Consider the following 10,757-nt stretch of genomic DNA (forward strand, 5'->3'; position numbering starts at 1 on the left):
GGGTTTCCGGGCCTAATAAGCCCAGCTGAAATCACATCAGGCAGGACATGAGGGCATGTCCTGTTCCCTGCGTCATTTCCCCCCGGGCACCCCGTAACATGGCGCTCGACGTAAAATCCACGGTAGCTTAGATAAATCGCACGGTCGATCGTGAAGACGACGCGTATAGTAATATAGGTATATAGGTACGCGGGCAGGCACGGATAGGTCGAGCACGTTAACAAGACGCGCGTTGTTTACGTGTTACACTTTCGGCTCTTGGTAAAGTTTAAAAGCTCGAAAAATTTGTATTCGAGTGCGAGAGAGACAGCACTGTAAAATTTTTCTTTTTTTTGGTCGTATTACATGCATTATAGTGAAGCTGCTTATAATTGACAGCCTCAAGTTTTTGATGTGAAATAGCAATTCATGTTACTATTGGCTTACTGAAAAGGTAAATGTTAGCATACGGGGGTTTGTCTATACATATGCGTCTTTCTCTCTCGACTCGAAAGTGCTATAAGCACTATGACTGTAGAGACTATGTTTGTGTAGGCACACAAACACAAGTGTATAGTTAAAAAATTGTACTACATAAACACTAATACAATTAGAGGGCAATGCTGTGTTTTCTTTTGCTTTCTTTTCTTTTTCTAGGGACGAGTTACATTTACAAAAATTCTTAGTTGTTTTTAATAACTCTAAAGGTGGTAGTGTAAATTTATTTTCTCTTGGGTGGCACTTTAGCGCAATAAAACAGGTGTTCCATTGTGCCCAGGCAAGGCTCACCTTCATAGCAGCGTCTACCCCAAGCTAGTCTCCAGCGTAAACAGGCACAGTCACTAACGTTTTGCTGTACACAAAATTTAACTAGACACTGCGAGCAAAATGGATTCACTATCGCAAGAACAAGAAAATTTGGTTGAAAAATTTTGTAACAATTTATCCAAGCAGAAAGAATGCAAGGATATATTCGGAATGCTTCAGCTGACTTGAACTAACGACAAGAAAATAAACGCGGAACGTCTATTCACGTTGATGCTAGGGGGCTATGATCCAACAAATTTTATTCAAGCGAAATGGCATCCACATAAAATAATTTTTCAAAGAGTCAAAGCAAAGGCTGATTTTATCGAGGGATCTTGCACACAACTTGTAGGAGATGCCGATGATGAGGCAAGAGAACAAGAGATCTTATCCGTTAAGTTTTGTGAAAAACAATAAGGCAATCCAAGAAAGGCTCAAAATAACCTGCCTTGGGGAAATGCAATCAGAGGAACCAATAAATAGACCAAACCCGTTTATAAAGGAGAACGACAGTATACTCATAAATGATCTGGTAAAATCACTTGCAGAAGAGAACAAGTGGTTAAAAGATCAAGTCACGAATTTACAAATTCAGCTACAGACACTAACGACAACCATAAGAATTTCTCATGCCAACAGTAGTAGACAAACAGGGCAGGCCGAAGATACCAGGCCAAAGATTGACAACATACATACTCACACAAAGTCAAAACAAGCATCACACGCAGAATGGCTGAGAGATAATTCATCTCGACAGAGATTATCATGGCAGCCGTACTTACCGACTATTCCCGGTGCTCCAGTCTGGGGAGGGGGGGATGATGTTTCTCCAGAATATCAAGAAGACCATACTCCTGCAAGACTGTTGAGGGGAGGAAACTCCCGAGACATCGGCCAAATTGTGAGAAAATGGCAAATTAAATTCTCAGGAGCCAATCATGAAAGTTTTGAGGCATTTATCACACGTATAGAAGAGTGCAGAGTGTCAGCAAACCTCACACAGAAAAAACTCCTTCCAGCATTACCGGAATTCCTAATAGGAGTTGCAACCACATGGTTCAGAAATGAAAAAGACAGATGGTCTTGTTATGAAGACTTCATAAGGGACGGTAGATCATGGTTCGGAGCTGGCAACGAGCTACAATACCGGCTAACACTGGACGCTCAGCTACGGACTCAATATTGGGGCGAACCAGTGCGGGATTACTTAGTGCAAATAAAATCCATTGTAAGGAGGATTGAACCTCCATGGCCAGAACAGAAACAGCTGGACTCATACTACCAGAATATGAGCCCAGAATTGCAGGTAATGGTTAAACGAGGGGAAATACGAGAACTGAACGACCTTCTACACAAGGCAATGTAGGCCGAACGGGTAATGCACCTACAAACCACATTCCGGGAACCTCCTCCACTGGAAAGCTTTCTTTTTCCAGAAACGGCCATCAAACCAACAAAGGCACATAAGGAAACTAAAAGACAGCCCAAGATCGCCGGAATTAGTGATCCAAAGCCAGATGATCAGGTGACGCTCATGCTTGCACAGCTTATCAAGACCCAAGAGAAGTTTCTCGAAAAGGTAACTGAAACTCCCAAAGTGAATCCGGAGACGGAAGTCAACCAATCACGACTGGCCAGCCTCGCGTTCATGAACAATACGGAGATGGAGATTTGGGAAGAATTAATGAAACGAGAAAGGGAGAGACCACGCGTGACCAAAGATGTATAAAAATTGCTAATTGATATGATATACGGGGAGAGAACCCCAACCAAGTGGAACTCACCACTTTTTATTTTTTTTTTAAACCTTTTCTGCTTTCGTGACCTGAAGATACGAAGGTCACGAAATGAGCAGAAATGTTTGTTTATGCTCGAAAATTTAAATGAACATTTAAATTTTTCTCCCTGGATAATAATGCTCCAGTTCCAAGAAATCTCCTTTCTTACTTTACATGGAATTGACAAGAGATTAACAACCAAACTCGACTATTAGGTAATGGTAAGTTGTATTTAACAAAACAATGTACAAAATGTAATTTGACCAAGAGTTTGCTACGAGGAAACACGAATCTCAGTACGTGGTGTAAAGGACGAAGCTCGAGACGACGATGTAGCGAGTCGTTCCAGATGGCCTTGAACTAAATCGTAAGCAAGTAAGATCTCAAAAAGGCTCAGCTCGAGACGCCGATGAAGCTAGTCGAACGAGCTGGCCTCCAAAAATCAGGCTGATCCGGTTAACCTTTTAATTCGTTAACAAAATCATCTCTACTTAGAGAAGTGTGCGCTATACCTTAGACGACACTTCAATGACGATGAGAAGGCTGCCCTGATCCTGTCACAATGGTTGCAAGTTTAACCATAGAAGTGCTGCAGCGACTTTAAATATCAAGCTCGACTACGCGGGAGCGACTTGCTACTTGAAAGGTCCGCGTGCTACTTGAAAGTAGAAGGAGCTCAGCCAAACACGTGAGCTCGCCAGCAAAGATACTCTGCGCTCGAGGCCGGAGAGGAAGAGGAAGTACCCACTCCTGCTGGTATTGTACTAATTACCCGAGTAAACGACAAAGTGTGTGTGCTCCTACTACGGCAGGCTCCCATCTCCTTGCGCCGACATTACAGAACGCATTAACTACACTGATCCCGACAGCCTTCTCTCACAATATTCACTCTTAAGTGAACACCACCCAACAAAACCTTAACACGCAGGCAGAATGTCCGCCCACATGGGAGTAACAATGGTCCATCCCATGCATCGAAAAAGGGGAGAAGACGCCAATCCTCTTCATCATCGGACTCTTCTTGATCCGGATCACCCAAAAGGAACAAGTCCGAAAAATCCGAAAACAGAGGGAAATCCCCACAACCTTTCCACGGACGATTCTACGCCTGCGATGAGGTTGGTCATCTCGCCAACAGATGTCCTCTCAAGAAGGGAAACGAAGCAAGGCAGGCGTAAACGAGGGTGTTACGCCCCCTTCCCTAACTGAACCCTCAGAGGACCCTATGCTACCGAGGAATAAATCTCCGGTGAATGATAAGAGGGAGGATGGTCGCTGGTGGTGGGTACAACTCGAAGTTCAAGGATTTAATACTCCAAGCGTTGTACGACCCGGGTTCTACACACACGGTAATGCGATCTATAGGACTACAGATCGCTAGCACCTGTGGTCAACGTCTACGTCCATCAACCGGTAACGCTACAATGGCTGATGGGCGTTCCTCCAATATCCTGGGATTTGTCACGCTACCCTTCACATTGGGATCCACACGTAAGGAATTGGAGGTAGCCATCCTGGCTGATTTAAATGCCGACTGTTATATAAGAACCAACTTCATTAACGCTTGCCAAACGGTACGTGACCCTGTGGAGCGGACACTGATCCTCCGAAAGAGCGGGGAAAAAGTACCATTTGGAGTAGCGGGACTTAGGGTAGACGAGGGAATACAACTTTCTGCCATCGGCCTGCTTGAGGTTACACCTTCCCAAAAGAAACAGTTGCAGGACTTGGTGGATCGATATGTGGCAAACCATACTAGCCTTCGCTGGCTATGTAATATGAATAACCCAACAGGCAGGCTATCTCGATGGGCCATGGATCTACAGTCATGATTTCAAGGTGGAACATCGGAAAGGGGCACTAAACCATGTTTCGGACGCCCTCTCTCGAATGTTAAAGACTGAAGAACCGGTAGCCGTCGCGGCCTGGCAGTGGGGATCGGAGGGAGACGACCACTGGTACCAGTAACAGTGCTGTAAGGTGAAGATCACTGGAGGTTATCTCTATACGTATCGTCCTGACCTCACGGTAGATGATACCTTAGGCGATCAGGAAGCGTGGAAACTGGTCGTTTTCCAGGGACATCGGAAGCAAGTCCTTCGCGAGTGTCACGATGACACCAAGGCAAGTCATCTGGGTCGAGAGAAGACTTTTGCGCGAATCTCCCGACTGTACTTCTGGCCCAGATACTACCAGGAGGTGGCGCAATACGCCCGTCAATGCCCGATCTATCAGAAAACTAAGATGGAACAGAAACCCCCGTCCGGGTTAATGGGGATGAGGACAGTCTCAGCCCCGTGGCAAACAGTGGCGGTCGATATCATGGGGCCACTGCCCAAAAGCAGACGTGGATTCGAATACATCCTCGTAATAGAAGATCTATTCATGAGGTGGGCAGGAGTCATACTGCTACGTCGGGCCATTGTCAAATCGATAGTAGGTACGATTCGTGAAAACGTCATTTACTGCCATCGCACTCCGTTGACCATATTAACGGATAATGGTACGGAATTTCGAAACCAGCAGCTGGACAGGTTTCTTGAGGGTATGGGTATAAATCATATCCACACCCCGACGTATCACCCCCAAGCCAATCCGGTTGAGCGCCTGAATGGCGACATTAAATCAATGATCAGGGCGTACGTAGAGTCAGACCATATAAGTTGGAATGAAAAGTTGGCGGAACATACCTTCGCTTACAATACCAAAAAACACGCTTCTACTGGATATACCCCCGCCTTACTGAATTATGGGCCAGAGTTTTCCACGCCGAATACGTTAAAGCTACAGGTCGACCGCAACGCTCAACAACAGCTTGAAATGGAGGCTATGGAGGAATGGCACCGTCGTATACTCCACCTACCCCAAGTTCACCAGAAAGCCTCGGGCAATATGAGACGGGCTCAAGAACGGTCAGCCTACTACTATAATTCCAAGCGTCGGGAGGGAAAGTATAGTGTTGGCGACCGAGTGTGGCAACGAGCGCACCCCCTATCGTCTTCGACACAGGGTATCTCGGCCGAGCTCGTACCGCGGTTCCAAGGCCCGTATACGATGCCCGAGCGGTAGGTTCTAATACTTATGAGCTCGAGGACGAAGGAGGATCGAAATGGGGACCAGTGTCGATAACCCAGTTCAAACCCTATTATTAAAGATCTGAGGATGAACAACCGGCGATTCTGGTCGAGGAGAAAGCTGATTTACCCTCTACGCAGAGGGATGAAGCTGATCAGATGACAGGCGATCCTGTACGTGCTAGCGAGCGTATCGCGACACAGGCCAGCGGGCCGTTCGAGCATATAGCGATGAAAGCCAGCGGGCCAAGTAAGCGCAAGAAAGGATGACCGCCGAAAACGTCCACCATGTTAGAACCGCGGGTCAGACCTAACTACGCGACTGATGCAAGCCGTGAGGTCCCGGAAGACCATGAAAGCGAGTAACTTCGTATGTAAGCGTTCGCCTGGTGGGCACCTAAAATTAATCCCTATTCCTTTTCTTCTATTCCTAGATCGTCATGTCAACCTTCCGAGAGCAAGTGGAGGAGATATGCAGATTGCTGCATATGGGATTGGAGCGACCCGCTAGGCACCTCGTACTCCAGTTTTTGGATGCCTTCTAAGTACCAAGAGAAACGGGCACCGGAGCCAGAGCCAGCGCCAACTGCTATCCTGGAGGAAGTCACGAGTAGCGACCAACCGGGTCTCCCCGGCATCGCTCGAGACCCGAGGGACGAAACTGCTGGCCCGGGGGTTCCGCCCCTGGGTTTCATGCCGATGCCCTACGAGGAGCCACGGGTAGTAGAGGAACCACCTCCGGTGGCCACCTGGGACGAACCTTCTTACCCCGAGTCCGAGTGGGAGAACATACTGCGGGAGGTAGAAGGCACTCGCAAATTATCCTCCAAGGCCACCGACGGGCTCGAACACTGTTCCAACGGGTGGATCAATATATCTCCGACCACGGGTCGAGCGAACCGACCCCCCGCACCAAACAGCGTATGGGCGAAGTTCGACGTGGATTGGAGGCGTACTCCGCTGTTCTAACCCAAGCCCGAGCAGCTCGAGAAGCCGAAAAACGTCGGCTAGAGAAAATTCAGCGGGCTCAGGAATTGGCCAAACGTCAGGCCGAAGAGTTGAGGGTTGCCGCTGAACAGCAATGGGAGGAGGCCCGCGAAGCCCTTCGTCGGGCTAGATTGGATCCACATTCCAGGGGGACTCGTTCCCATTGTTGTTAGTGGTGTGGCTTGGACGGGATAAAGGACGTCAGGAGATGTCCTCGCCGTCAGGAACACCACTTTTAGAAGAGGGTGGAAGGAGGTTAGGAACGACATCCATAGACTCGACCTTCCAACCCAATAACTACATTTCTTTTTCTCAAGAGCCTTCAGTTTTTTTCTTTTTTAGCCTCCCTTTCACGGAATCTCAACTTAAGTTAGTTTTTTTTTGTTATTCTCATATTCCTTGTCTTATTTTTTCTATTATGTGTTCTTGCTCGCTTGGTCCTAACTTGGAGGCTTTTCGTTTTGATTAACTAGGAACATATATATATATATATATATATATATATATTTGTATCTCCTAATAAAAAAACACTGTATCTAATCAAAGGGCGTAAACCTTATTACCCATCCCTTCCCTTGTCTAGCCAGGCAAACGTAGAGCCCGCGAAACCTAGGTCGTAGAGTTGTTTACCGAGTATAAAACGTCTAGGAGAGGGGTGTCACGGTGCAGCCGCGAGGAGTTCGCGGGAGCGGGGAGGGAGACGGGAGAAGGGGAGCGAAGCGATAAAGAAGAGAGAAAGGAGTTAGACCAGCTTGGGACCCATTGCGAGGCGGAGCTGAACTCGGTGTATATGCAAAAACAAGCGAGGTTAGGTGTACGAGCCGGTGAGTCGAACGAGAGAGAGTGCGCTTCAAGGTTGACGTCACCCGAGTACCAGGTCACCTTAGGTGGGATTACCAAGTCGAGTTCAAGGAGCTTGGCTGGTGAGGACGCTCACCAATTTCTCTCGCTGTACCGAAGAACCTATCGGCCCACCACGCCAGAAACCGAAGCGAAAAGCAAGTAAGTCCCGCCAAGTGTTTTGGCGCGCGTGCGTTACTATTAGCTCGTGAGGTCTGCCCACTGTGTAGGACGCGAAAGTTGTACGTCAATTACAATTATAAACATACGGGGGGACAGCGGTCTCCTCACCGAGGTCTATGATAACGTATTATATAGTTAATTTCAGACACATGCTCACACACACACACGACTTCTCATTGTTCACTTAATATTTGAGATTCAATATATTTTTCTTTTATACAAGACGTTGAGAATCTTTCTTTATTAATGCATGTATATGTGTGTGTCGTCAATTTAAACAGTCTCACGGCCCCGTCCTATACCTAACATTTAACATCTAGCTACTCCACGTATCAGGGATATACGTGGCCTTGAGTTATAAACCAGCGGGGCACTCGACGCTCGGGCTTGACTACAGGAAAATTAGGTAAGATCTACAGGTCGTTCGACCTGTTTAAAGTACGAGGAGTGCTGTCGAGGGTTTCCGGGCCTGATAAGCTCAGCTGAAATCACATAAGGCAGGACATGAGGGCATGTCCTGTTCCCTGCGTCATTTCCGCCTGGGCACCCCGTAACAATTTTCGATCATTACAATAAATATAACAACAATTTTGGAAAGAAGACGAAGGACTATAAAAATTGTATACAAAATATGATGATTCCAAGTGCACTAGGTAATCATGTAATATCTGTGATTGTCTTTTTTGAAGATATTTTGCACATTGCAATTCATTGCAAGAAATAGCAAAACATTATTCATTATACTTGTAGAGAAAAAGTACCAGCGATGCATGAACCAACTGTTTTTTAAATTTGTATAACAGTTGAATAAGTTCTTTGGTAGATAAGTACCGGTGATAGATTATTAAACTACATAAGAGTAACCCTACTATTTGATTAAGTTTTATTCTCTGTAAGTGTTCGTCGCACTGATAAATATTCTGTAGGTCAGCGACGTCGATTATAATATCCTCAACATAAGAATTGTCAACGGATCTACTCACGATCAATTTGTATGGGACCACAGTGATCTGAAAAAATATATGTACAGCTTACGATCTAATAATAAGTTATGGCAAAAGAAGGAAGGTATTATTTGATTGGTAAGTTGAATTAGTATGTACATGAAATTGCATCTATTTAAATGGTCACCATTTTGTCTTGTAGGAGACAGTGGTTACACGGTTGCACCTGTATTATTGACCCCTGTACTTGATGCTCAGCTAGGTACAGTGCAAAGGCGATTTCCAGACCAGCTTGGAGGGTGTCGTTGTCTTGTTGAAAATTTATTTGGAATTCTCAAGAAAATCTTTAGATGCAATAACAAAGATAGAAGTCTGCATTATGAGCCATTGTTTGCAACAAAAATTGTTAAGGCGTGCAGAGTTCTCTACAATTTCTTGCGTCATCATGGGTATGCGAGTACCACTCCTAATGTTTACTAACTATAAATTAAATTAAAATAAAAAATAAATAAAACAATTATCACGCAGCATGCCTATGCCAGTTTCACCACGAGAAGCAGCTGATGAGCAGCTTCCAGAACCTGTTGAAGAAAACGATGAATATACACTGGGTATTTTTGAACGGGCTGCTATAATTGATAATTATTTTAACTGAAAAAAGCATTTTCTGATAAGCTGTCAGAATCACTACCACAATATTTAAAAGAATGTGTTTAAAGTAGTTGTGCTGTTAGCCACAAGAGTATGTTTTGTTTTGTTTAAATAAGTTTTATTTGCTAAACGGTTTTAATTGGACAAAAAAAGTATTAATCAACAAAAACAATTTCAAGCTTCAATTTATCACAAAATGAGAAAATCGATAACAATTTACTAATGGTTTTCGGACAGTTAATAAATTGTTCATTCCTAAATTTTAAAGGAGGTATTTTCTTCAATCTTTTCCAAAGTTGAGCGAATGAGCTGCAATTGTAACTGTTTATACAGATTTTTCAATGTTTTTGTTACGTTCAAGCAAAAAATGCTTGACGAACGTGGGGATCTTAATATCGATTGTTCGGGAATTACTGAGAATCAATAAACTGTTGAGTGGTAGTAGTTTAAATAGCGTTTATTTAATAGCGTATGTATTTACAATAGCGGTTAGCGGAACTCAGAGCGCAATTGATGTTGGCTCTTTGCTTGTTGAGACGTATACGGTTTATTACAATAATAGCGGAGAGAATATCTAAAACTAACTATACAAATATACACTGTAGTTGTTTATGAGTCAGAGTAGAAAAAGAGATAAGATAAGAAAATATAAGTTCTGAAATTAAAGTATGTATAAATGTAAAGTGAAAGTTATAAAATTGATAAGTGTTACTTTTAGATGATAAAGCAAAGATAAAGCTATTACAATTCCAGGAAACATAACTATTGCATTTAATGTATTGTGCTAAAGAAAATTAGAAAATGAAGAGAGAATTATAAGTTCACGATTGGCGTGAACAGTTTTATAATTTTTTTTTTTTTTTTTTTCGAAGTTACATTGTTCTTAGGCAGAACTATGATAATAATAGTAATAATACTACTAATAATAATAATAATAATAATAATAATAATAATAATAATAACAACAATAATAATTAAATATAAGTTTTAAAAGCACGCTATGTAGTGTACGAATATAGACTGACGTACTCTACGAGTAATGTAAACTAGAAGCTTGCAACTTATCGTACTTTTATATTTAAGTAATACTTTGAATTTTCTAATCATTCGTCAACAGTAATAACTTATTTTTTGCAAATTTAATTTTAAACTTACATTGCATAAACACGTAATGTTCTAAAAAGTTTCAAAAACAAATTCTTCGACATTTAAGTACTTCAACATTATTTTATCAAAATATCGTGAGAAAAAGTTTAACAGTTGTTTTCTAATATTTAATAAAACTAATACGTAATTGTAATCATCTGTGTAATCCTTTTTTTCTTACTAATCACTTACCTTGCCTTTTCCTCTTTGACTCAATGTATTAGAAATTGATTTTTTGCATGTAAAGTACATTTAACCGTCAATCCTGGGCGTCATAATAATTACAATTGGATTGGTCAAGGTACGTATTTTTATAGGTATTGCAAAAAATGTGTATCAATGTAACGTGTTATACTTACTTAAACATG

The sequence above is a fragment of the Copidosoma floridanum genome, unplaced genomic scaffold (assembly GCF_036245765.1).
Source record: "Copidosoma floridanum isolate Cflo_tuat_1 unplaced genomic scaffold, Cflo_Japanese_pri ptg000004l, whole genome shotgun sequence".
In the NCBI taxonomy this organism is placed as follows: domain Eukaryota; kingdom Metazoa; phylum Arthropoda; class Insecta; order Hymenoptera; family Encyrtidae; genus Copidosoma; species Copidosoma floridanum.